Genomic DNA, 27850 nt, shown 5'->3' with positions numbered 1-27850 from the left:
AGGAGATATATTCCGGGACACAGCAAAAAAGCAGCAGAGCATTTCTTCCCTCGTGGTGCTCGCTGGACGCCCACTCCATCTCTTTGCATTTCTCAACAAATAACCCAGGCTTGCTCACAGCAACGTGGATTCCTAATCCAGCTTTGTAGCAAAACAGGCTCCCTCTAATTATCCCTCAGCCTGACAACATCTAAATGATGGAACAGGAATACTGCAGAGGCTCAAAATGAGAGAGTGTCAAAACAAGACCGTCTCCTTTCTCCATTCACACCGCAGGTCCCAAGCACACGAGGACACGCTCCTGACTGAGTCATTCCCAGCAACACTGCACAGCCCGGCAGCAACCACAGATATTTCCCACGCAAGTGGATTTTTGGACAAAATTACTTAAAATGAGAGGATAGCAAGAGTAACTTCGCAAGGAGCAACGGTGTGATTAGAAGGATCAGTCATGTCTATAGAGTCTTATTAGAATTAATTCATGTGCAAGTAAAACAAATATCCCCCACTTTTCTAGGGGAAAATGCCAAATTCCGTACTGATTTACACGCTTTACAATCTCCTTGACTTCAGAAGGATTGCCTGGGGTAGGAATCACCCGGCTGTCATACTCCCAGCAATACAGAGTAATCCCTTCATATTCCTCTCTTCAAAAACCCTATCGCCCGACCGGGTGCTGCAGCTCAAGACCTCACGAGCCAAGTCTCAGCCCTGCGGCGACATTTCTCCTCTCCCTGTTAAAGCTTGGAGAGGGAATGAAAGGGAAATAAAAGTCTGATGATGGAAATGCCAACAAGCAAAACCCGTGGCCCTGGTGAGCCCAGCGTGCGTGGCTGAGCATGGGGGCAGCCAGGGGGCTATTTGGGGCAGTGGGGGGGAGAGGCATGAACCCTCCTTCAACCTAATTAAATCCAGATCCAAAAGCCATTCTGATCCCAGGGTATTAAGTATTTTTGTTAGGAAAGGCAGGGATAAATTGACTCCTAACCCAAGCCCTAATCTTTTTTCATTGTTGTTAAAATTCTCCCACTTCCTAAGATACCAGCATTTCCTCGTGATAAAGAGGACCTCCAATCTGCCAGTTCATCTGCCCTTTCTCTCCCAGGCACCTGGGCAGATGCTTCCCCCAACCAGGCTTTTAAAATTACATGACCTGTTTCTTCATTTACAAACATCAGTGCAAAAGGCAACTGCTGACCCCACTCTCCGTTTTAATCACAGCTGTTATTTACAGTGCTAGCAACACACTGGGACAGAGGCTAATAAATGTTTAATGGCCCAGTAAACACCAAGGGCTTTATTTACAGCCCATTTCAAAGCCTGATCAAATATAATAATCCTTTGCACGTCTGTCTGCCACTTTCCTGGCCTCCTGCGGGACGGGAGGAGATGTACACGGCAGCTCTATATTCAAACAAGAAACAGGGGTTCGGGATAGGGAAGGGGGGGGCTGTTAGCTACAGGGACACAGACATACGGACATTTTCCCTGCTTCAGTCTCAGTTTCTTGCTCTCAAAAGGGCAGGACTGTGCATCAAGCTGTTGGACCTCAACTTCCATATAATATAGAAATGCAGGTGGCATCTGCCTTCAGGATTCAATGAAGCAGCTATTTGTGACAGGAATATTACACACAGCAAGCAGAGAATATGTGGAGGAAGCTGAGAGAAGTATCATTTCCTTACAGACTGAGGTACAGGGGAAAAACACCTGCACGCTCCATGAAGTGCCGTAGGAGACCATGAGACCAGAAATGCTGAAGCTTTTTAGATGAAGCTTTATTTTAAAAGAATTATGGAAACAGGATCAATACTTAAGCAATTTATATATCGCACAACTTGCACAATGCACAGGACTGCCAAGGAGCTGAATTCTTCACATGCATCTACCCCGGCAAGGGCAGACTTCTGCCACACCAACCGTTCCGAAATGGAAGATATATTTCCCCTCACAATTATAGCTGTGGATCCATTACTAAATACTCCCTCCCATGCAAATCTTACTTATCTTCTAAACCCTCATATCTCCAATATGGTATTTTAAATGAGTCATTTTGACACATTAAAGCTAAGCAGTTACTTTTTTATTATGCTGTTACACATAGCTGTGACAAGCTTCCCTAAAGACCTGGTGCTAACTCACGGTCCAATTATGGTTTGGTGAACTCATACAAACAAGAGAGAAACACAGCAGAACATGCCATGAGGACTTCACAGGGAGACCTCAGCCCTGACGTGGGGTTGCACTGTGGCACTATCTACATATTCAACACGGGCTCCAGGAGCCAGACCTGGTCCACTTCTTCCTGGATTATATTCAAGGTTTGATTTTTTTTCAGCCTTCAAAGTAGCACCCAAACCAGGTCCTTATACCAGCGAGGGCTTCTGATATAGCTGAGGCCAACTGACTCCATCACCACCACCACCACCTCGTGGCTCAGATGATGGGAGAGACCTACTCCCCAGTTTGATCTGGTCAAACTGCAGGGTCTTCAGGCTCCGATCCATGCAGAAGGCGAGGGATCGGGGTAGGATTATGAAAAAGGAGGCTTGAGGCCAAAAAAATGGAGCCTGGAGGCAGGGCTGTCATCAGGGCGTAGCTCACCCGTGCTGCCGCACACCAGCCCCTTCCCTCCCCTCCATGGGACATTTTCATTTAGCGTGGCCAGGAGACTCTCGCAGAGGATGTTTTAAAACTCACAGAGCTGCCAAAAACGTCAAATTAGAGCACAGCAAGAACTCATAATAAATCCACCCAAGTGAACCGCAGCACTGCTCAGCTGCCTTTCTGGGTGAAACCAAAAATCATGAAAGCAAAGATCTACCGGCAATTACACCCAAAACGCTTCCTGTCTTTGCACGAATCTTTGTTTGCTTTGGGTTTCAGTGGTAGATGGGAGCACAGACTACAATTTGTGGGAGATAGGTTACTGCTGCTAATGCAAAGAGCTTTTTTAATTTCCCCTGTTCACAGATAAAGAGGGCACTAAAAATGCCACTCTGAAACAGCTTGGTTCTGCATTCACAGATGGTAGCAAAAAATTAGCATTATTTATTTGTTGCTTTAGTCACTTTTAAAAAGAAAAATAGATAAAGGAAGAAAGGCAGCCGAATTAGGACTCCCTCCCCTTTCCTTTACAACTAATACTTCAAAATGCAGCGGTGAAAGAGCATTTTGCAGAGCTCTAGGAAACCACATTTAGAAAAAAATAATACGTTTACCCAAGACGGGCAATGAAAACAAGCAGAACAATAAAAGTCACGGAAGTTTGCTCTGAGGAGACATCTGGGAAGGTGAAAGGAGGAAGCAAGCAAAAGAAAACACATAGCATAAAGATACAAAGTAATCCAAAATTGCAAGAAAGGAATTATTAAGCCATTTTACACTTATATAGCACTGCATACAACAAATAAGAAGTGGTCCTATAGTGCTACAGGATTCAAAATCTAGCTGCAGTTATATACAGTCCTATAGTGCTACAGGATTCAAAATCTAGCTGCAGTCATACCCAGTCATACCCAACATACAGAGGTTTCAGCCTGTCTCCTGAGGACCTCAACCTTCCTGTCTCAGAATCACACAGTGGTTGAGGTTGGAAGGGACCTCTGGAGGTCCAAACCCCCTGCTCAACCAGGGCCACTCAGAGCCAGTTGCTCAAGACCACGTGTAGACAGATTTTGAAGATCTCCAGGGATGGAGACTCCTCAACCTCCCTGAGCAACCTGTCCCAGTGCTCGGTCACCCTCACAGTGAAAAAGTGTTTCCACAGGACCCTCCTGTGTCTCCATTTGTTCCTATTGCCTCTGGTCCTGTCTGGAAAGAGCCTGGCTCTGTCCTCTTTGCACCCTCCCTTCAGGTGTTTACAGACATTGATGACGCTCCTCCTGAGCCTTCTCTTCTCCAGCCTGAACAGTCCCAGCTCTCTCAGCCTTTCCTCACAGCAGAGGTTCTCCAGTCCCTTCGTCATCTTTGTGGCCCTTCGCTGGACTCTCTCCACTATGTCTGTGTCTCTCTTGTACTGGGGAGCTTGGTGCTGGACACAGTGCTCCAGACATGTCCTCACCAGTGCTGAGTAGAGGGGAAGGATCACCTCCCTCAACCTGCTGGCAATACTTTGTCCAACGCAGTCCAGGACACCATTGACTTTCTTTGCTCCAAGGGCACATTAGTGCTCGTGGCTAACTTGGCGTCCACCAGGACCCCCAGGTCCTTTCCTGCCAAGCTGCTTTCCAGGTAGATGGCCCCAGAACATACAGGTACCTGGGATAGTTCCTCCCCAGGGGCAGGCCTTGGCACATTTTGCTGAACACCATGAGGTCCTTGCTGGCCCATTTCTCCAGCCTGGTGAGGTCCCTCTGGATGGCATGACCCTCTGGAGTATCAGTCACTCTTCTCAGTTGAACACCAGTTTGGTGTCATCAGCAAGCTTGCTGAGGGTACACTCTGCCCTACCATCCAGATCATTAATGAAGATGTTAAACAGGACTGGACCCAGTATTGACCCCTGGGGTACACTGCTTGTTACTGGCCTCCCATCAGACTTTGTGCCACCATTCTGTGAGCCAGTTTTCAACCCACCTCACTGTCTGCTCATGCAGTCCATACATCAAAAGCTTCTCTACAAGGATCTTATGGGTGACATGGTCTAATGCCTTACGAAGTCCAGGTAGACAATAGTAACTGCTCTCCCCTCTTCTGGTAGACCAGTCACTTCATTGTAGAAATTTCTGTAGTCAAGCAGGACTTCCCCTTGGTGAACTCATGGTGACCACTGCTGACGATTTTCTCATCCATCAAGTGCGTGGAAATGGTTTCCAGGATGACCTGCTCCATCTCCTACCTGTACTTACAGTTTTGGCTCAAAAAAGCTGGAGAATCTCACATTATTTATTCAGGCTTCTTGAGGAATACTGCTTGATTACTGCAGTGATAGAAATTGCAGGGAAACAGCACATGCAAGAAAGAAAAATACTTGTAGGTCACCATGAAATCTGATCTCATACAAGCAAGCTCATCACCAAAGAGTTTGGTTTAGATGTACAGCAAGTAAAAAAGGCACAGAGAGCATTCAGCTATAGGGATGATAAATATACGTCATTTTCTCCAATAGCAAAGCCTATCCTCACTGCAAGAAATTGCCATTTACTTCCAGCACAAATGGATTGCTCAGGGAGAGAGGAGCCAGGGGCAAAATTAACTCCTGGAGCCCAGCGTGTCCCAGGAGATCCTGCCTGCTCCTCTCCTTCACTGCACACAGACCAGGAACTCGATGGCCTCTTTGATTGCTTCCATCACCACAATAATTACTTTAATTGTTAACTTCTTGATTTTGGCAGAGACTCTCTTAAAAGCCCAATCAAGAACAATTAAATGCAAGAATTAAGTGAAATAAGGCGCCAACAAAATTTGGTGTCTGCCCCTCTTCCCTTAAGTGGGATGGAAGATTAAGTGCTCAGCATACAGGCTCCTGAGAAAGCCTGCAAAGGGAGGCACCCTCAGAAGAGATCCAAAAATCCTTTTTCTTAATAGAGACTTTCTAGAACTTGCCAATAAGAAAAGCTAAATCCTGCAATTCCAGCGTGATAGAGCCCTGGCTTCAGCTCTCACTTGGGCTCAGCAGTTCAATTTCACTTCCCACGTACCAGGGAGGGCAGCCCTGTCAGCCCATAGTCTTTTCTGTCCTTCCGTGATGATGCCACAGTGCTAAGCAGCCAAATATGCAAGTCATTACACCAGAAAGTATATAGTGTAGTGATTAATGGACTTAACTAGGGGGGAAGTTCTGGCCATGGTCCTCTTTCTCAGGACTTTTAATGTGTTTTATGTTAGGTATTTATTTGGCTTGAGAAACTCACAAGCGCTCATGATGCCCACGCTGCTGAGAAGACACCAGGACATATTTCCTTCCCTTTTGTGTTCCACCAATAAGTCATGCACTCCTCTGTGTGGGTGCTCAGGTTTCTCACCAATGATCAAAGGAATGGGAACCTAACACTTAGGCCAGAAGCATTTCAAAGAGCTTCCAGTGTTGGCTGCCCAAAAAGCCCAGGTTCCTGGGATCACAGTTCTGATTTTTTATTGTTTTTTTTAAGAGCATAGGTCTTCAACAATCGTCTTACCCAAAGGCTAACAGCTGTATGAGAGTCACATTCAGATTCAAAGTTTTCTACTCATTCATGAATTCAAAAGTAAGGCTAAGCAGATGTATCAATAAGTCCAGTTTCCTTATTTTTGATATTAAATGTAATTATCCCCAACTTCACAGACACAAGACACTCCTAGAGAAGTGACTTGTCAAACAGTGAAATGACAGAGGCAGCAACAAAAGCCCACTCACACCACCGCTGGTCTCATGCCTTGCAAAATAATTGCCTTCCCACCCAGAACTAAAGGTTACAATTACAGTGAGAATGAGTCAAGCCGGAAAGACCTATTTAAAAAAAGGGAAAAAACTGGAAAATAGTTTTGATGAAAACATGCAGGCAATTTGAAGACAGAAGAGAAGCCCATTTTTGCACTGCATCTTGTTTGTTCATGCTTTGTCTCAGTTACCAACCACAAATTAAATACTTTAGCTAAAACTTTGCTCATCTGGTACCTTTAATACTTAGTCACTAGAAACAGAACATCTGTTTTGCTTTGAGGCTTTCAGCAGTGACTCAATGTTATCTACAGTGTTGGACCGCTGAAGATTAGTATTCTCAAGGTTTTTTCCCCCACTCCCCTAGCAACAGGGCAGCTTGCTTTCAGGAGGAGGAATCAGCCTACAAAATTCTGTTACAAAATAATTTAAGTTTGGCGCAAGTTGAGGAGGAAGCACAGGACCCAGAGAAATTTCATCCTCAGCTGGAAACAAGCCAGCTGAGACCTCTACCAGTGCATACCTGTGCCCCACAGCTCTCTAGGACCGATATGCCGTTGCAGGGTGATGCAGGCTTTCAGGCTCCAGAGAAGCAGCAATCTCCTGCTGTGTTTACAGTAAGCACGATAAACACACCACAATTAAAATGACTCCAGTAGCGCTCTCAGCATGTGTACCCCCTCCCCGAGCCTGAAAGCAATCCCAAAGGTTTATCTGTGATTTAACCTCCGCTGGCTTCGGGCACGGCAGAGAGCTCAGCATCACAGATCTTCATCAGCGGTGAAGTACCCGAGGTAGACAGGTAGCTTTAGAAAGAGGATGCAGCAGCAGGAAATATCCCTGCACCGAGGGACCCAATTAACTTGCTGATATAAGACACTAGCATCTTATTAACACAGTAGACGCTGTGCATGCACAAAGGCATGCCACGCCTGGGAAAAGGACTTCAAGGATAACATATGCTGTGTGTATGTGCAAGGGAAGAGCCTGGACATGGTCATCATCTTGTCCTGCTGTAAGGGAAGGGATCTGTGCAATATCCAAGTCATCTGGCAAACCGATCCTTAATAGCCATTTCCCCCCCTGTTCGTGCAGGGCTGATCATCTGGCTCAGTCAGTGAATGAGTATTTTCCCTGGAAGAGCCTTAGACGTGAAGCAAACCCACAGATCTCCCCTTTATCTTGCCAAATGGCAGCTGTAAAACAGCCCCACCTGTGCCCACTCGGGTACAGGTTGGCTTTAGGAGGTTTCGCTGTCTCCCACATCACACATGGGCACACCACACTTGATGGGTTTTACAATCCACTTACAGATAAGGGCCCTAACATTGAGGATGCAGAAATTAACCTACTGGTAGCTAGAGATCCAAAGGAAATCTGGGGAAACCTCAATTTCCAGCTCCCAGCTCAGTGCTTTAACCACCAATGTATTCAGTAAACTCTTAAAAATTAGTGTGCATAGTTACAACCTGAGAGTGTCCACATAAGCAAGACAGATCACATCTAAGATGCCTTTAATTCAATACCTCCAACATCAACCAGCACCAGGTGTGGGAAGCAAGGTCAAATGAACACCAGCACTTACCATTTTCCCCCCAGAACACTTGCTCGTCTCCAGCACGGACTGCTTCTGCCCAGGGATCTTTGCACTTTCCTTCCATGAGTTTACCCAGTCACTTTTTTTAACATGTAAGTTTTTAAAAATCCTACAGCAAGTAGAAGCATAGCTTAACGTGTGGGGTAGAAATGTTTACAAACACCGATAGCACGGAGGGGGAGGACGGGTTACCACGACAGTACCATCAACTCCAAAAATCATGGTACCCACGGCTCACAAAGCTCCACTGAGTTCTCACCCCAAAGTTTTTACAGCATTAATATAGATCACGACAAACAAGCATTGCCGTGCAAGTCTGAAAGAATCAAACTGCACTCCTCATTAGTACCTCTGCGGGCAAAGAAGAAGAACTGGTTTGGAAAAAGAAAAGGAAAGAAAATACAGATGACTCCGATAACATGTCTAATTAATATAGCATAAACTAGACGGGCTGGTTCAGTCTGGGCGTCCCATCTGCTTTGACTTCAGTCGGGATGGTTCCCATCTCCACAAGCGTCAGTTTCTATACAGATATTCCCACGTGCTGACACGCCAAAGATGTGCCTTCAGCACCCGGGCACATATGCTCTTCTATGGTGTTATTGCACGTCCTTGTGTTCTTCTTTTAGGAAGAAGGGATGAACAACAAAAAATATGAGTGCCCAGTGTGAAAGGATGGTCCTGAGACACCAAGACCGTACCCCAAGAACTAAGAAAGGGTCTGGTATGAGTTTGCCATAACTTCCTAGTCACCAGTCCTTCATGGCCTCTAGATAGATACTTATCTACCTTTAAAGCCTTAACCTAACATTTTGTATTCTGTTGCACTTAAAGTGACTTTGCAACCAACTTGCATGAAGTTCTATAATGTAAATGCTGATCTATAAAGATTTATTTGTGGAATGACTAGGTGTAGCTCCCTAAGGTCATCAGTTAGACCTATGATACTAGAAGTTCAGGTTCAGACAAGGTCTCGATCTCTGCATGTTTCTGGCCCTGCTTTTGGAAACAATAAGCAGAGAAGACACATACTGTACAGTCCCTACAACAGGAAACATCCAGACACTCACAAACATGCACCCTGGCCCTAAAAGCTTCAACAAAAGGGAAAAAAACAAGTAACAAAAGCAAGGGGAGATTCTCATTTGCTCTACAGGAGGTCAGAGGCAGAGCCAAGAACAGGACGTGGGAGATGGAGAAGCACATCAAGTGCCTGTGGAACTCCGACAAAACAACCTCTGTGACTTAAAATGAAAGAGAGAAGAGGTGAGTAGGAGGTGCAGCCAGCACAGCGTAGGGATTTCAGCCAGCGTGCCATGAAAAATGCATATGAGCTCAGAAAAGTGGCAGGTCTTTACATAAGGAAAGTACCATTCCTGCTCCCCCAGGGAAAGAGGAGGGTGAAGATGATGGTTGTATCCCATTTCTGTTTTTTTAAGAGGATTTCTCCAAAGATGTTAGGATTGTAAGAAGTTTTGAGACTTAGCAGCTGGGGACAGCCAAGAGAGACCACAAGGACCAGAAAACTTGCCTGTCTCAAATCGAGGTAGCTTTGCAGGGTGCTTTTCCCTCTTTCTCCATAGTTCAGTACACTGGAAATACCTGCTTCATAAGAGCAGTAGGACGGAGGCAAGAGCTGTTCCTACAGCCATGTACAGGCTTCCACAACAACAGGAAACCAGTGGTCAAGCGGTGCTGATAGTGCTAGTGCTTTCACTGCACAAATGCTCAGCTGAGGACAGGCTGACTCATTCACCCCAGTTAAAACCCAAGCACCACCACGGGTCAGTCCGCTAGAGCTGGTGGTTCAGTTTTTCATTGCTACAGGTGGATTTCACAAAAATGGAAACCTTGTCAAAGAGGTCATGTCCTTCAGAGGCAGAAAGGAGGCTACACTCAATTCCAGATAAGCTTCTAATGTACCACTTCATGCCTGCCCAGGGTGGCTGTTGGCACCTGCTCCTGAACAAACCAGCAAGAATCAGACCCTGAAAAGGTAATCCATTATATTCTTTATGCGGCATGAGGAAAGACAAATGGGACTGCTTTATGCGGCATGAGGAAAGACAAATGGGAAAGACAATAAGCAACAAATATTGGGAAAGTCCACGCCACACCTACGATTACATACAAGAAAGAAATCAGCCTTGCATTCCAGCCAGCCAAACAGGGAACGCCAAACCTTTAATAAAGGAAAACCTCGAGTAACTTGGATGAAGACAAGCTCATATCCACCTGGGGTGCCAAGCCCCTTTCACTGTCATCTTACTAAGAGCTATTTTCATAAGGGTCTGATCTGCAGTTGGGGCTGGCTGGAGGAAGGACCACCAAGGATCTACCACTGCAGAAGCATCCCTAGCCCAAGCTGCTGAGCTACAGCTGTGAGTTCCTGCAGCACTGGGGACACCTGACCACTGCAGCTCACTCCAACCCAGCTCCTGTCTCCACACCCCTCAAAATTCAACAGCATTAAAAAGCGGAGGGCTTTTGTTTGTAAATCATGGTTGCTACATTGAGGATTGTCATGCATCACAACTGCAATTTCAAAGGAACAACAAAGTGGTGATGGTGAAATCCTATGGCACAGATTGGTTCTCCAGACCTCTTTCATAAATGCTGACGGTGCACATGGGTGGCTGGAATTTCATCCTAAGAAGGTCAACCAACGCTGGAAGCCTCAGCTTCACTACAACAGTCAAGATCTTGGGCAAAATACTTACAAGAAAGCATTTTTCCTCAAGAAACAGAAGACAAATTTCAGTAGCATCCTGGAAGCCTTTCTCCTGGCAAAGAACCGGTTACTTAGGAACGGAGCTAACTCAGATACATGCACAAAATAAAAGGCAGAAGAGAAGTTTACCTGGAACTTGCTGACTACGCTGAGATGGTATGGGGGGGCAGCCAGTGCTTTGGAACAGGCACAGAAACAAGTTTCCACGGGAGCATGTTTCCTTAAAGTCAGATGTATTAGATCATCTTGTCCCCTAGAGTATGTTGTTTCCTAATGTTTTGCCCAGACCAATTTCAAATGTCAAAGGCAATGGTTGGGTTTGTTGGTTTTGGGTTGTTTTTTTTTTTTTTTAACTACCTTAAGTCCCCACAGGGCCAGTCGAGGATGAGAATTTTAGGTTCTGTTCTGTCTTTCACATTACAAGTGCAATTACTGCTGCAGCCTGATTACAGCATCTCCTGTCATACAGATTCTGCAAGAGGCTGAAAGAACAGCTTGCCTTTCAAATGGAGTTAGAAAAATTCATATGAATCCTTTAGTGCTCAGTGGTCACGTGCCAACGAATTTTAAGAAAAGCATCTGCAGTCTCAAGGGAAGAGCATCCCTTAGAGAAAGCTACTCAAACCGTCTTCAAAAAAGGACATGATGAAAAAAAAGTACTTATCCTGAAATTTGAACTACTCTCAAAATAGTCTTATTCCTCTTGCTTTTCAATACTTTCATCCAACTAATGAAGAAAAATCTTCCCTACAGGAAGGAGATGTCTAGATGTGTATGACAGTCTGGTTATGGACAGTCTTGCCCTACCTGGATGCAAGAGATGTAGGATGGAGCAAAGTAATGAATCACAGGACGAATGGTAAAGTTAGTTTGACTCCTCTTCCCAGACATGAAAGTAGTAAGCATCTTGGATAACTGTAAGTGGAAATTAGCACTACAAGCTGGAAACATCTGGATATAGACAGTTAAACAAGATAGTATCATCAGGTCACATATGTTTTCCACATTTTCATTTCAGCCTACCAAGAGGCGAGAGTCAGGCGGTGGGGATGTGGGCCAGAGTTGGGAGAAGTTCTGTGGTGGGTTACTCGGGGTCCTCAGAGCTGGATGATCACACAGGCCACTGCCACCAGGCGACAGCTCCCTTCTCCTCCACCCCCCCAGCCCCAGGCATTCCCACAGTGGCCCATGCCAGCCTCCGCGTCGGCCACGCTGGGCCAACTGGCATTGCTAACCTGCCAAAACATCAGCTGGGACTGGGTGCTGTGCTGGGGAGAGCAGTTTCACGCCAAGGTAAGCAAGCTGAGCTGCCTTACCCGATCACCAGACGTGGTCCAACACGTGCAGAAAGGAGGGAACAGAAAAATAGACTCCCCAAAACAACACCACCTACATCTTACATCAGCTCACCTCTGCCACGTAACAACTAATCAGCTCTTCACACCTTAATTCCCTTTCTACACCAGAGCAACAGCCCTCCCTGCTCGACCAAGTACTAGCTAATAAGCAAACACTGCTGTGCCTCAGCCCCAGAGAACACCTAATTTTGACAAGATGGGGCTTGACCCCCAGTTATTAAGCAGTAAGTGGGAATGTTAAGTGCAAATATTAATGGTAAAATAGGTACAGCTCCAAGGCACCAAGGTTAAAGGGAGGTTATAGGACAGGACTAAGCCACTGAGTTCAGCTAATAGCATATGCTTGACTATCAAAGATGATAAAATTTAGCAGCTTACTATTAATTATGAAACCTCTGCAGGGTGTTTTCTGCTGGGAAAAAGCTAAAGTGTTGCTTTTCCAGCTGCCCATTCACTAAAGTGAGCTGAATACGCCCCACTTCGGAGGGAATAAGCCCCTTTTGGATCAGGTGGTGGGTAACTCAAGCGGGAAGCAGTCAGCATCGTTAGACACATCGTATCTATTCTGCAAGCAAGAGACTTCAGGCTCAGCTATTTCAAAACTCAGTACTTCTCAAGAAGCATGGAAGTACCAACTCGTCCTTCTGTTTCACACCCGTCCCCTTTTCCCTGGGGGCAGCAGGGGAATTCCGTGTGACACACCAGGAATACCCCAGTCCCTCCCTGGGCATGAAACCTGTGAGTAAGGCAGACACTGATAAATGGGAGTAGGATGGCGAGTGAAGGAAAGTTCATGGAAGAGAGCTTACAGAAGACAAGAGTATTAAAGAGTTTCAACTCCCCTCTCTGAAGCCAGGAAAGACTTAACAAACAGGCATCTTTGAGCTTAAAGCTGCTAAGAAACAACCCTGCCCAGAGGAAAGAAAAACTACAAGTGGAAGAATTAAGTGGGCAAGCACTTGACATTAAGTGTGATTTTGTCAACAGAGACAATTTATGGAACAGGTTTGTAAAAGCAAAGGAGGACGGGGGGAAAGAGGGCAGTGTGGGTACTGCCAGACTTGCTGCCTGTGAGCACCTTAGTCCAAGATCATCTTTCGCCTCTTGGCCGTGGAGATGGAGGGGCAGGATCCAAGAACCACTCACAGTGGGGATATGAAAATGGATGGAAACGGCTTCTCGGTGTCTCACTCCTGTACTGCAGGACGGATCTGCAGCGAGATTTCAGTGTCACTCAGCACTGCTGGTCTTGGCAGCCCTTGCCTGCTTGCCCAAGTCCAAATGATGGGTTTGTGCCACGGCAGCTGTCAGAGGCCACATGGCCTCCCAAGGCTTGATGCAACACTAGCTCTCCGAAAGTCTCCAAAAAACCCACCAAACTGAATAAACTCAGTGGCTGACCTAAGTCACCCAGACCAGAGGCCACAGCACCCTTGGAGGGCAGCAGAAGGAAAGTCTACGTCCCTGCTGCTCATGGTGCATCTGCTCAGCCCCTGAAACAAGGCTGCACCCCTACAGCCAAGTTTGATGCTTCCATCTTTAAAAAAAATAATAATAAATTCTCTGATTCCTCATTATGCCACACAGAAATGCATGATGAAGAACTGCAGGTGAAAGAGAATCCCTGAGCACAGCTCAGCATCTGCTCCCACCCTCAGCCCTCTGGCATCCCCTTCCCAAGGGCCGGGGTGAGGAGCAGGGCTGTTGGGAAGGGGCTGCCGATGGCACCGCTCTAATAAGATCTTTGGGGGAAACACATCCTTCACCTCACATAAAACAGTCCCACAGCCTGCTTCTCATGCTGGAAACCCACCGGGCCTGGCACAGCGCAACCTGGACCCCAGGGGCAATTTACTGCCAGTCCTTTTGATCAAAGGACAGGAGAAAAACCCTCATATGATGCCGGAGCCTGAAGCCCATCTCCCCTGTACCAGAGGCTTTGCCACATCACAAATTATCTCTGTTGGAGATGCTGGCGCAGGGAGATAGAGAGGCAGGAACACCTCAGGCTGTGGGGAGATCAGAATTGAAAAGAGGCTATTTATTATAAACCTTTTATACTGCCGTACCCCGGGCTCAAACCACAGGAGGGACACGAAGGACTGAGCTCTGGATGCCAGGCACTCACCTCCTCAGGAGTCAAGTCAAAGCATCCCAAAGGAGCCGAGCTGCAATTTGTCACCTAAACAGCAAAATAATCCTCCTGCAAATCCCTGCACCAACAGGCCAGTCCTGTTCATGAAGACAAAGCTCAAGCAGCACTTTGAAAGTTCTGTAACGATTATTGTAACAAGCAAAATGAAAAAGAAAAAAGGTGGAAGCAGCAGCCTTATTCCTTCCCCTGGGCTCGGGATGTGCTGCCGGCAGGGCTGGTGGCAGGGCTGGGAGCCTGCCTGCACCCCGGCGTCAGAGGTGGGACCCCACACAGGCTGCCACAACCGTCCGGGGGGCTGGAGACAGCTGGAGTGACACGGAAGGTGTCAGCTGTAGGACGGGACCAGCCACAGCTATGATGAGCGTGGCAGAGGTATCCTGAGATGACCTTTCCATGTTGGACTCCGAACCGGAGAAAAATGTCCACGTACCCATGCAAGCTGGCTACTGCACTACCGCTCGTGTCCTTAATTAGTTAATTACTCACATTTCTGTAACTACATTGCCTTAATCAAGAGTCAGAGGGAGAAATATCCAACACCAAATATAAAGAGGCAATTTCAGCTGGCCACCAATACCTTCTACAACAAAGTGGGTGGCATTTCAGTAGACAGGGCTCCACGAACCTAAGTTCACTTAAATCCGTTGTCACATTTCTCAACCGATGAGGCACTAAATGGTCCAAAATGAAATCCCTCATACACACACTGCAACACCCTCCTTGTGCTAATGGTTGTGTGAGAAGATGCAGTGAGTCCCATAAGAGAAGGAATCCTTAAACACTGCAAAACACAATTTTAAAGATTCCCTTCCAAACTGAGTCAAATTGTCAGTGGGTGACATCTCCCCCCCTCCACACTCGGGTGCCCTGGATCTTGGGCAGCAACAGGTAGGAACTTTGTTTCAGGAAGAAACATCAGCTTAAACAAATTGAACTACAGGTTTGGTCTTCCAGTCCAAAGGCTGCAAGCATGTTCAGGGGTTGGTCACCTTTAACGATGCCACGATCACCAAAGCAGCTTGATGGATGGTACCACCTCGCTGGAACAGTGGCAGCCAGTGAGAGCAGCCAGCCCTCCACTCCTCACAGCAGCTAGGAGAGGCTTGCACTGCCCACTACCACGCCACATCTTTCCACGGCAGCTAAACACGCTAATCTCAAAAGATCCCATGTTGGCAACACTAAATTCACTCTGCAAAAAATAAAATCATTCCAAATAATCCATGTGAAAGCGGCCGAGCAAGTATTGAGCAACTGCAAAGTCCTTGGCTTCCTAAAAACAGTCATGATCTTGCAGTAACTTCAAACAAAACAAAAAGCCAACACTGAATAGGTCAATTCCTGGGCTTGGATGCTTAGAAGCTCAGCTTTCCCGTCACTGCTGAGACTGCTTTGCTGCCCAAGTGCCTTGGCTGAAGTTTCCACCAAGCTATCATCAGACCTGCGTGGCTCATCTCTGAAGCACTTTTTCCCCCCCAGGAATTTCCACTTCTCCCATCACGTGTGCACAGACTTCCTTGTTCTCTATCCACCAGTCAAATAAGCACAGTTTTCAGAGTAAAAATTCAGTTTCTCAACCTTAAATGAAACAAGGCTGCACCCCTACAGCCAAGTTTGATGCTTCCATCTTTAAAAAAAATAATAATAAATTCTCTGATTCCTCATTATGCCACACAGAAATGCATGATGAAGAACTGCAGGTGAAAGAGAATCCCTGAGCACAGCTCAGCATCTGCTCCCACCCTCAGCCCTCTGGCATCCCCTTCCCAAGGGCCGGGGTGAGGAGCAGGGCTGTTGGGAAGGGGCTGCCGATGGCACCGCTCTAATAAGATCTTTGGGGGAAACACATCCTTCACCTCACATAAAACAGTCCCACAGCCTGCTTCTCATGCTGGAAACCCACCGGGCCTGGCACAGCGCAACCTGGACCCCAGGGGCAATTTACTGCCAGTCCTTTTGATCAAAGGACAGGAGAAAAACCCTCATATGATGCCGGAGCCTGAAGCCCATCTCCCCTGTACCAGAGGCTTTGCCACATCACAAATTATCTCTGTTGGAGATGCTGGCGCAGGGAGATAGAGAGGCAGGAACACCTCAGGCTGTGGGGAGATCAGAATTGAAAAGAGGCTATTTATTATAAACCTTTTATACTGCCGTACCCCGGGCTCAAACCACAGGAGGGACACGAAGGACTGAGCTCTGGATGCCAGGCACTCACCTCCTCAGGAGTCAAGTCAAAGCATCCCAAAGGAGCCGAGCTGCAATTTGTCACCTAAACAGCAAAATAATCCTCCTGCAAATCCCTGCACCAACAGGCCAGTCCTGTTCATGAAGACAAAGCTCAAGCAGCACTTTGAAAGTTCTGTAACGATTATTGTAACAAGCAAAATGAAAAAGAAAAAAGGTGGAAGCAGCAGCCTTATTCCTTCCCCTGGGCTCGGGATGTGCTGCCGGCAGGGCTGGTGGCAGGGCTGGGAGCCTGCCTGCACCCCGGCGTCAGAGGTGGGACCCCACACAGGCTGCCACAACCGTCCGGGGGGCTGGAGACAGCTGGAGTGACACGGAAGGTGTCAGCTGTAGGACGGGACCAGCCACAGCTATGATGAGCGTGGCAGAGGTATCCTGAGATGACCTTTCCATGTTGGACTCCGAACCGGAGAAAAATGTCCACGTACCCATGCAAGCTGGCTACTGCACTACCGCTCGTGTCCTTAATTAGTTAATTACTCACATTTCTGTAACTACATTGCCTTAATCAAGAGTCAGAGGGAGAAATATCCAACACCAAATATAAAGAGGCAATTTCAGCTGGCCACCAATACCTTCTACAACAAAGTGGGTGGCATTTCAGTAGACAGGGCTCCACGAACCTAAGTTCACTTAAATCCGTTGTCACATTTCTCAACCGATGAGGCACTAAATGGTCCAAAATGAAATCCCTCATACACACACTGCAACACCCTCCTTGTGCTAATGGTTGTGTGAGAAGATGCAGTGAGTCCCATAAGAGAAGGAATCCTTAAACACTGCAAAACACAATTTTAAAGATTCCCTTCCAAACTGAGTCAAATTGTCAGTGGGTGACATCTCCCCCCCTCCACACTCGGGTGCCCTGGATCTTGGGCAGCAACAGGTAGGAACTTTGTTTCAGGAAGAAACATCAGCTTAAACAAATTGAACTACAGGTTTGGTCTTCCAGTCCAAAGGCTGCAAGCATGTTCAGGGGTTGGTCACCTTTAACGATGCCACGATCACCAAAGCAGCTTGATGGATGGTACCACCTCGCTGGAACAGTGGCAGCCAGTGAGAGCAGCCAGCCCAGCAGCTAGGAGAGGCTTGCACTGTTGCTCACCACGCCACATCTTTCCACGGCAGCTAAACACGCTAATCTCAAAAGATCCCATGTTGGCAACACTAAATTCACTCTGCAAAAAATAAAATCATTCCAAATAATCCATGTGAAAGCGGCCGAGCAAGTATTGAGCAACTGCAAAGTCCTTGGCTTCCTAAAAACAGTCATGATCTTGCAGTAACTTCAAAAAAAACAAAAAGCCAACACTGAATAGGTCAATTCCTGGGCTTGGATGCTTAGAAGCTCAGCTTTCCCGTCACTGCTGAGACTGCTTTGCTGCCCAAGTGCCTTGGCTGAAGTTTCCACCAAGCTATCATCAGACCTGCGTGGCTCATCTCTGAAGCACTTTTTCCCCCCCAGGAATTTCCACTTCTCCCATCACGTGTGCACAGACTTCCTTGTTCTCTATCCACCAGTCAAATAAGCACAGTTTTCAGAGTAAAAATTCAGTTTCTCAACCTTAAAAGTTCAAAAGGGGGTGTGTGTGTGTGTGTGTTTGGGGGCTGATACTCTTGGCTTTGCTCCTAGGAAGTTGGAGAGGGAATGGAAATGGATGTTTTCAGATAGTCTCATTACATGCTGTGTAATTATTCAGTAGAGGCAGGCTGCAAACTCTGGCAGCATCCCGCCTACAATTGCTCTTACACTTGCAACTAAACCATTTCCAAAAATGATGAGCAGAAACAAGCCAGGCAGATGGGTGAGTGGCTTATTTCAGGTTTACAGTGAACGAGATCCATCAGTCTCCTACCAGCTGCCAGGGTTGTGTCCCACAGGAGCAAAAGGACTCTTCCATGAGACGCTGAACATCCTCAGATCCCCTCAATCTACGTGGGAACAGACACCAAGAACATCCAACAAGATCAGGTTCAGCCAACTGGTTCAAATAACACTGACTTAAGGGTCCACCAAAAATGCCAACCTCTCTGCTGGGCAGAGATGCACTGCAGGGAACGCAGCGGCTTTGGAAAGGGGAGAAGGCTTGCAGGGAATGATGCTGGGGCTGCAGCACCTCCACGGAGAAACCACCACCCTTCCTAACAGCATGTGCCTGCTCTTAAGCCTGCTGACAGCTCACCATGCCCGCTTCCTGGAGGGTCATCACAGTGTTGGGCAACAGGGCAGCATCAGATGCTCCATCCCACGCTGCTCACTCAGCTGTGCGAGAGACAAAATAAGGACAGAGGGCTCCCTGAGTTCCTCTTTTCTTGCCACAAACAGGGCAAGATCCAGCTGAGGGTATACCCTTTTAAAGCAGCTCCCTGTATTTCACAATTTCTCTTTAAGTTTCTACACGAAGAGGGCAACATATGGGAAGTTACATAAACTCAAAACATTCCCCACAGAATATGCTGCATCTTGGAAAAAAAGACAACTACCTCTGCACAGGCACTGAATTCGGTTTAACACATTTCAAGGAAGGCAGAGAGTAAATCCTGTGTCGTGTAGAGGCTGAGGCATGGACACAAGAAGCAATCTCAGATACGCAGATGTCCACACAACCTCTCTTGGGCAAACCAAGAGATCCACCACCTTTGTGAAGATGCAACTGCAGCACAGTTTTTACACCTGTAACACTTAGAGCTCCCTGCAGCCCTGACCGAGAGACACGACCCCCGGCAAGGACCCTCTCAATAGCAACTGAGAAAGATGGAGACGCTTTGGTGACCCTCCAAGCCAACTTAACATGCTGATGGACCAGAGTGGAGAACACTCACAGAGCCGCCAGGTTTGTCAGCCTCTCCGGAGCCTCAGCTGAGAAGGTGATGAGAGAGCTACACGCCAGAGGAGACAAACAAGAGGAGATGCTCCTGGAGACTGGGTTGCACAGACAGACAAGGCTGCAAGCTGCCCATCCCACGCCTACTTCAATCATGCTTTAAGATGTAAGAAAGGATGATTGTGCAGCATTTAAGTTATTCTCCTCCCTGAATTCATCTTAACCCTTCCAAAACTGCCTTTGTAAGTCAGCTAGCCCATGCCTCAGTTTTCCTTTGGAACAAGACCTCCTTTTTTGGATTTTATTTGTTTGGATGTTGGATTCTGGAGGCCAGAGCTGCCTGCTCAGCACAGCGAGAGCTGAAGCACAGCCCCAGACCAGGCACTGCTGCTAATGGCTGGGTCACAGATTTCACCTCCCAGTACCTACTGGAGTAAAAAAACCTACATGTACACAATGATTACAGGTCAAGCCAGGTATGGAAAAGATGATAGATGAGTTGGCTGAATATTTTTTCTGAAAGGCAGGGTGACATAAGAGATTCTCCCATAGCCCCACGGGAAATGTCTGTAGCCTGCTCTAGATGAGCCTGCCAACCTGTGCAGACTTTCAGAGCACAGAGGGGGACTGAAATGCAAATCCATCCATTATGCAGCAATTTGCATGCACTAAATCTCTCAAAGGGTTAAAATGATGGAAAAAATCAGGGATTCCCAAATTAAGCTGTTGGAGGCCACTGCCCCGTAGGAAGATTTTGAAGGACTGAGTGAAGCAGAACCAAAAAGTAGTAAAAAAAAAATTATTTGCAAAATTGCTAAGTAAAACAAAGCTAGCCATAGAAATGGTCTTCTCGTTTCTTTTCCATATACTCCTAGATATCCTTATAAAATAATTTAATCTCTAATCCCAGCCACAGTCTTTCAGCTAGCCAAATATCTAAAAACAAGCTGCTGCCATTGAGTCGACCAAAGATCCCGCCTGGCATTCCCACCCTGCCACCAGAACGAGAATGCAAATTCTACACAGAAACTGGGATTAAAAACATCGCTCCGTCTGTAGCCAAATAGATTTAAAGTCTCCTCAGGAGAAAATCTTGAGGATTATCCATGCTTTCCAATCTATTATTCATTTCTAACTCATCTCCGTTCATCTCTAATTCATCATTCAGGCCTAGCATGGATGGCATTAGTATCTTCTAGGAGACAGACGTGAAGCTGCAGCATTTGAGCTGCCACAGAATGTAGCACTGCCCTTCTGATCTAGCAATGCAGAGCGAAAAGGGAAGACTAAGCCTGTACTTCCACTTAGAAATTAACTAAATAAGTATGTGCACAGCTGAGAGAGGGCCTGAAGTTACACTTCTGAGCCTTTGTACTCCAGAGTGGCCAGTTTGCAAGGAAGTGAAATGCAGAGGCTCTGAAGTAAACCACGTGTTAAGCAACACTGGAAAACACGTGTGGATATATTTATTTTCAGGCTTCTCAAACATATCCATAAAAACTTTGCTTCTGGAACAAAAGTGAGATGACTATCTCCTGGCATGATAAAAACATTATTCAAATTGTAAAGCTGCAGGAAAGTTTTGCATGCTGTCCTGCCACATGCTATCATGAGAAAAATTTATGGTACCTCAAAACCTTTAGGTTGAGAGCCAGGATATCCCTGCGCTGCGCGTGGTGCCTGGAACAAGAGGCTGCCCTTTGCCAGAGAGCTGCTGGAATCTTTATAAACCACTAAAATGCTTCTTTTTTTAAAAAGAAAAAAAAAAAAAAAAACCAAAACGCAAATCCTGTTCTTCATATTTCTCCTCTTACTCAGCAAGATCTACTTACTTCAGGGTTTCTGCCTTTTAGAAACTTCTAACAGCATCATGAGTGTAATATCTGACCCTTCTGCCCCCCAGGTTTAGCTGAGTCTCTCAGGTCGCCTTGCCACCAGCAGCCAGACCAGAGCTGCCTTCCCAGATTTTCTTCCATGAACCTATTCCACTGTCTAGGCAGGTCACTTCTTCCTCCTTTTCCATTTCTCCCCCAGTCTCCAGAGGGACTGGATCTGCACAGTAAGTAGCAGAGTCTTTTGTGGATGGATAAGCACAGCTATGGCCAGTATCTTCCAACATTAAGTGGACTGACCTCTAGGTTAATGCAAGTTCTCACTTTCCTTTTTTTTTTTTGTTTTGTTTTAAATAAAGATGAGTAAACAGAAAACCTTCCCCAGATTTGTCGAGACCTCTCTTGAGATCACATCACCAGTTATCACTTCAGTGCTCACCAGAAAGCTCACAAGGGCAAACCTGCTATTACAAAGGGTGCAGTAAGAGATGTCCAACAGGGTGCAAGCAGGACTTCAAGCTGGTTGCAACGCATGTTGAAGCCAGGAACACATTTCCTGGCTGCAGAATGCTCTCTGACATGTACCATGACATAATTTACTAACACAAATTAGTAATATCAGCCCTTAGCCAGCTGCGGTTTGTGAATGAAGTGTTTGAAATCCCCAGAGTACGAATTGAGACACTAACTCCAAAAATGCAGGGTCGCAAGCAAGGGGTGGACCCACACAATCCCAGGGATTAGAGGGGGATCTGCGTCTTGGTTTGCAAGTACCATGCGGTTCTCTGCTACGGCTAAGCAATTCAGTTGCAGCCATTATCAGTGCTCCCAAAGGCAGCAGTGCTCCAGAGAAGCCCCAAAATCTGCCTAGTCCATCCCATTTTCACATCATCTCTCAATCATTGCTCTTGCTACCACTTGGTCAATCAAAGTTAATTATGAGCCTGTGTGAGCCCACCATACCATACACTAAAAATAATACACACAGAAGAAGACACACCGGATGCACAGAAGAGAAGCAAGGATGATTTGGTACCAGTTTTGGGGAAATCCTCTACAAGTTGCCTTCTGGTCAGAAGATCCCCACTTCCTTGAAGCACCTGAGCACAGATCCAGAGAGATATTCTACCTCCAGCAGTTAAACCAGAAATGTCTGCTGCTCTCTGGAGCAAGGTCACCGCCGACGGGGTGGAGACCAAAGTGAGCTAAACCCCTGGGTTTTAGATCATCAAAACAATTGTAACTTGGAGAGGTTATTTCGAAACAAGGAGTGATACGAGAAGGCAGTCATCCCAAGTGGGGGCCGGTTCAACCGCAGAGCAATCCAGCGTTGATTGATTCACTGCTCATACCTGAATCAAGGTTTCCTGTCACCTATTACTTAACTCGGATACACAAAACCTACAAGCTCGAACACGCTGAACTCTGTTTTTAAGACTGGTATGCTGCTGCAGCACCTCTGCAACCGGCTCCTTACACGCTTTTATCGATCTATCTTGGAGCGTCAAACAGCATTTTGGACCCCCAAGTTATGAATGCAGGTCTTAAAATTCCCTGTCTAACCTTACAGGCAGGTAGCATCCATCAGCCAAGGCTTCTGGCTGTCAGGGCTCCAGACACCGGGAAGCCCGTCTCACTCCTGCCAGCTGGGATTTCCAGGCTAGACATCCCCCATTTCCACTGCCTCCAGGGCTCAGCCTGAAGAGACGTTCACGCAGCACTCAGTAAAATGAGGACACGGCCTCGGTGCTCACCACCCCTGCCAGCAGAAACGACAAACCTACCAGTGCCAAGGAAGGCGGCTGGGAGACGGGCAGGGGCCATCCTGCCTGCAGCACCTTCACACCGTAATTCCTCTAATGCTTCCCAGGTAAATGCTGGGGAAGCCAGGAAGGATGCCTGCACCTCCCCTTCTTCAAACACGCAGGGATCTGGGGGAGGGAAGGAATTTGGCTGGCTTCCCTTCGCTACGCAAAGGAAGGGAGAACAGGGGTGTCTTCCCGGAAGTACCAGAAAATAGCTGTGGCTGGAGTCAGACTGTGGGGCAGGATGTGGAAGACTTCGTTACGGCAATAAAAAGGTCTCAAGTACTTGGCCAGGGCGCCAGGAATACACCAACATGCCAGACCGGCTCAGAAGCAGCTTTTTACATCAGCACAGTGGGAACATTTTTGTTTATTTGTTCCTTGGTGTTAGCCAAGAAGGAAGGAGGTGGTGGTCTGTTCCCCCTCACCACAGATGTCCTCAGCTCCCTGCAACAGCAGAAGGCTTAAAATTGGTGACACCTTCATCTCTTACTCCCTCCTACCAACCTGGGATGTTTGGCCTCACGTAAAGGTTTTAATTTTGCTTTAGAGGAGGGATGGCATGGTACAACCTGACTCATGCAGGAGAAGCAGAGGTTAGCATAAGAGCATCTTGTCTACTCTTCTGAAGTCGGAGAACTCTTATTCTCCATCCCAGGTCCAAATTAGTACTAATTATTCCATGCAAAACAGAGTTGCTTCAACAGGAACGAATTAGGACAACAAATTATTCTGGAATAAAGAGGGCTCGCTGCTGCCTAAGCAAGCAATCTGTTCGCACATAGAATAAAAAGAGGCGTTCTCCCACATGCGTTTTGGGGGAAAAAAAAATAGCCTCCACTCCATTTCTTAAAAGATTGCTAACCTCCACACCTGTTCCAGTAGCCATCTGGATTTCCTACATGACCCACATGCCAAAACCCAACCCACGCTCAGTTGTTTCGACTTCCACCATCAAAACTGCAGACACCATAAACACAGCGGTACCCCATGTATAACCACAGCAAAAGCTGGTTTGATGGCCACGGCTGATTCTTTCAGTCAGGTGAGTTTTGACTCAGGGCAGGGAGGGGAGGGGGACGCAGGCACACACCCTCCCACAGCCTGGAGCAGGGCTTCCCAAGACGAAGACACGACCCTCTAATCTAGTTGAACTCTGGTAGTCCTACCAGAGTCTCAATGAGACCTTCACCTCCCGCCTCTGCTTCCCAGCCTCAAACCAGCTCAACACTGACCTGCAGGACACGCAGGGCCCCACCAACTGCAGTCATACAGCATGTGTGCGAGCAGCCAGCGCACGAGGCAGTGAGGTTCATGGTGGACATCAGGCTTTGGAAGAGGTGAGTGCCCCTGGGTGCCCCATGGCGTTGGTGTGCAGTGCCTGGAGGTTAGATTTAGTCCTGCAGGACATGTGGCAGTGAAGATGGATTATTTGAGTACCTTGATGTGTCCCCCACCACCACCTCTTTCCCACACAAACACAGCAGCACCCAACCCTGAGGGGAGGCCCCCGCCTTGCTGCACTACAAAACACTCTACACTGCAAAAAACCCGACGTGGGTCATCGTGGGGCAGACATGGAAAGCAGAACAGCCATCACAAGGGTTTTCAGGACTGTGATGGAGGCACGGATGAAATTCAAGGTCTCCTGAAGACATTAGGAAGAGAAAAATATGAATGAGCCAGCTCCGGACAGAGCCCAAAACACACTTCCCATGAGCTTAAGTTTCAAGCACTAACACACGTAAGTTTCAAGCATTGACACATGTAAGTTTCAAGCATTGACACAAGTTGCAAGCATTGACACATGTAAGTTTCATGTAAGTTTCAAGCACTAACAAGTACTACAGCTTATGTGTGTTGTATCAGAGAAAAAGAGTTTCCAGAATTTTTTGCGAGTTTAAGGAGAAGAAAGCACTTGTGATCAAAGCCACTCTACCCACTTACAAACACTAGAGACAGCAGGAAGAACAGGATCAGGCCAGTCTCCAGCGATATTCAGGATCAGCTGCTTCTGATGAAGATGCAAGAAATCATTCTGGACAGTTTGGGAATCACTTGCTTATCGGTAAATCTCTTCCTAAGCCCTTCAGATAGTGATTAAGCTCAATGGTTCATACCCCATATATTAAATATTAATCCTTCCTAATGTGACTGCCGATGTTCCGGTTATCCGATTCAGATAACCGCACACCCCCAATCCTTTTCCACCCCAAACCACGTAAACACAATGTACAAAACCCAGCAGTATTTTGCAATCCAGATAGAGAAGAGCTGGCGATATTCTCCTCGGCCTCCGAGCTTGGAAGCAAAACAGCTGGATCTCACCAGAAGCAGGAGGGAAAGGGTTAAGAGCAGGGAGATGAATCAGCCCACTGCTATAAATGCGGACATTTCCTACCTCTTCGCTCTAGTGTTTCTTCCTGTCCCCAGGCTTTGGAGATGCTTACAGACCTGGTCACATTCAAATGATTTCCACCACGACAGGAAAGCCCAGGGATTTGTTTTATTTCAAGAGGAAAAAGCGATTTGTGAATGAGACCAGAAAGCAGCTGTGAGGGCTGACAACCTTCTCATCTAACACCAAGAATAAAGTACCAGCCAGCAGCTTGTGCATCTGCTGCACTGCTCCTGACCCTACAGAAGCATACGGGTGCTCCATTCTACCCGAAATAACCCACCCCACGCTCCCCAGTGTTTTGAGGCATCACGCAGACCATGACCACACAACCATGGCTCAGCACTGCCTTACCCAAAGCGGTGAAGGCAGACCCAGGGGCCGAGCGTGGCAGAGGTCCCACAACCTGCACCCTTCCTGCTGGATTGGGCTCTGCTGTCCTGCTGCAAACACAGAGGATTTGAGGAGAACAGATGTAGGTCATCGGCGGGAGGAGACGAGAAGAGAGGGAACTCAAACTACTCTTCCACAAGGATGTTGATGTTGGACTTGGACCAATATCACGGATCCGCACAAAGCATCAGTTATTTGAGAGTGACATTTCAGAAAAGCAGAGCTATGTATCCTATTAGCTTGAAAACAATACAGCCGCAGCAACGCCAGGATAGCAATGCCCCTGGAAACGGGAAACATCTATTTTCAGCACCTCCCAGTATCCCCCCACTGCTTTAACAAACTGTTTTTATAAAGATCAGGAAAATGCCCTGGAGTTTCCCACAGACACCCCCCAAAAAGGCTCTCCAAACGGGATGGAGAGGAACATGTGGAGGGGGAACGTGGCAGGGCCCGTTTTCTGCCAAGCACAGACACCAGGTCTCTCACGCACAGCACCCCCAGGTCCCAGTGAAGCTGTGGTCCACACCCCCCCAAAACATCCTGGCTCTTCACCTTGGCCATGGCAGACATCACTGGGGGAGCTGGCAGCACAGTGAGCATCCCCGGGGTCCCACTCCTTGTCATCGAGCTGGCTTCCCACCCTCACTATGGGAATAACGGCACGAGTTTGCATCCGATTCATCTGATTCTGAGAGACATAAATCCTCCTTGCAAAACCTGGCAGTTCCCTGCATCGGCCGCAGCCACCCCAGGCACCTCCTTCCCTGCCATCGGCTGCTGCAGCAACAGGAATTAAAATAAAGAAGGATGAAAAACTCCTGCCGGGGCTGCAGATTTATCTGCCCTCATCCCTTTCATTTCTAAAAGTCCTTGTACAGGAAAGAAGAAAAAAAATCCCTAAATGATTTCAAAGCATCCTGCATGCTCACAGCAAGCTCTCCCCAGTCACGGACAGGCAGAGAAGGGATGACTAATTTTTTTAGCGTAATACGCTGCGGAGAGCGTCCTGTGAACAAGCAAGTAAATTCCTGAGGCTCTCGGCAAGGACCCCGCCACTCCTTGCGAAACTTCCCAGCTGGAACCTCACAGCCGAAAAGCCAGAAAACATCGGTTTTTCCCTCCTACAAACAGGGGCTGGGATTCCTTTCACGACAGTATTTGGATTTTAATGTCAGTCCATATTTAGCAAGAGGAAAAAAAGCCTCCCTTCCTTCCTGTCACATTTTCCACCCTTGATGACATCCAAGATCAGAAATAAGCAAGTGCTGGCCGAGGAGGGAGAACACATCTAGTGGAGCGTGGGAGAGCCCGGAGCGTGGCAGCCCGTACCTTCCCACTGGGGATGTGCCGAGAGACACCGAGGAGGAGGGGACACAGTCCTCGGACCTGGCGGTGAGGAGGGTTGTCCCCTCCAACACTCCAGCTTAGACCATCTCCCTGAGGGAGCACAGGGCAGGAGCCAGGCCACCAGCCTGCCGGGCTGGCGCACCCCTCCCAAAAAGGAGCCTTATGTCCCTGGCACAGGCCGAGAGCCGCCGCGGAGGCCGTGGGTCAGGCCCAGCGTGGCCGGTGGGTTGCTCACTCATGGGGCCCCGGTGCCGGACGTGCTGGTGCCCACGGAGCCTGGCCATGCTCCGGCAGGGAGAGGCGAGCCATGGCGGGGAGGAGGTGGCTGGCGACCGTGGGGTCAGACTGCGGCCCGGCGGCGTGCCCTGTCCCCCGGGTGTCAGCGGGGGGTCCCCAGCTCGGATCCCCCTGGGCCGCCCCCACGGGTGCGGGGTGGAAGGGGCCGGTGGGCCGCTGCACACCTACGCGTGGAAGTTCACACCCTCCTCCCCCCCAATTCACTTTTTACTATTACGATTAAAAAGATAAAACGCACGGCGGGGCACGGGGAGGGCGAGGTGGGACCCCAGGCCGGGCTCCGCCGGGCCCCACGCAGAGGCCGCGGACACGCGTGGGTGCCGCCCGGAGAGGCCCCGCCCGGCGCCCCCCTGGTCGCCATAACAACCTCGGGCCCGTCCCCCCCTCCCGTCGGGCGGTCGGTCGCTCACCTGCGGGGCGGCGGGCGGCGCCGGGCCGGGCCCGCTCCTTCTCCCTCGCTGGCTCTCGCCACCGCCCAACGGCTCCGGTGCGACGCCGCGG

At 48.0% G+C, this 27850-nt stretch overlaps 1 protein-coding gene across 1 annotated transcript in view; it reads right to left on the bottom strand.

Annotated features, from left to right (window-relative positions):
- The window catches only part of PTPRA (protein tyrosine phosphatase, receptor type, A), a 126907-nt gene extending 99057 nt beyond the window's left edge, over nt 1-27850 (bottom strand). The window contains exon 1 of the mRNA XM_014936069.1: nt 27760-27850. The gene's annotated coding sequence lies outside the window, so the exon portion shown is untranslated. The remainder of the gene's footprint in view (nt 1-27759) is intronic.

The sequence above is a fragment of the Calidris pugnax genome, unplaced genomic scaffold (genome assembly GCF_001431845.1).
Source record: "Calidris pugnax isolate Ruff unplaced genomic scaffold, ASM143184v1 scaffold14, whole genome shotgun sequence".
In the NCBI taxonomy this organism is placed as follows: Eukaryota; Metazoa; Chordata; class Aves; order Charadriiformes; family Scolopacidae; genus Calidris; species Calidris pugnax.
This window is presented reverse-complemented; position numbering and strand designations above follow the sequence as displayed.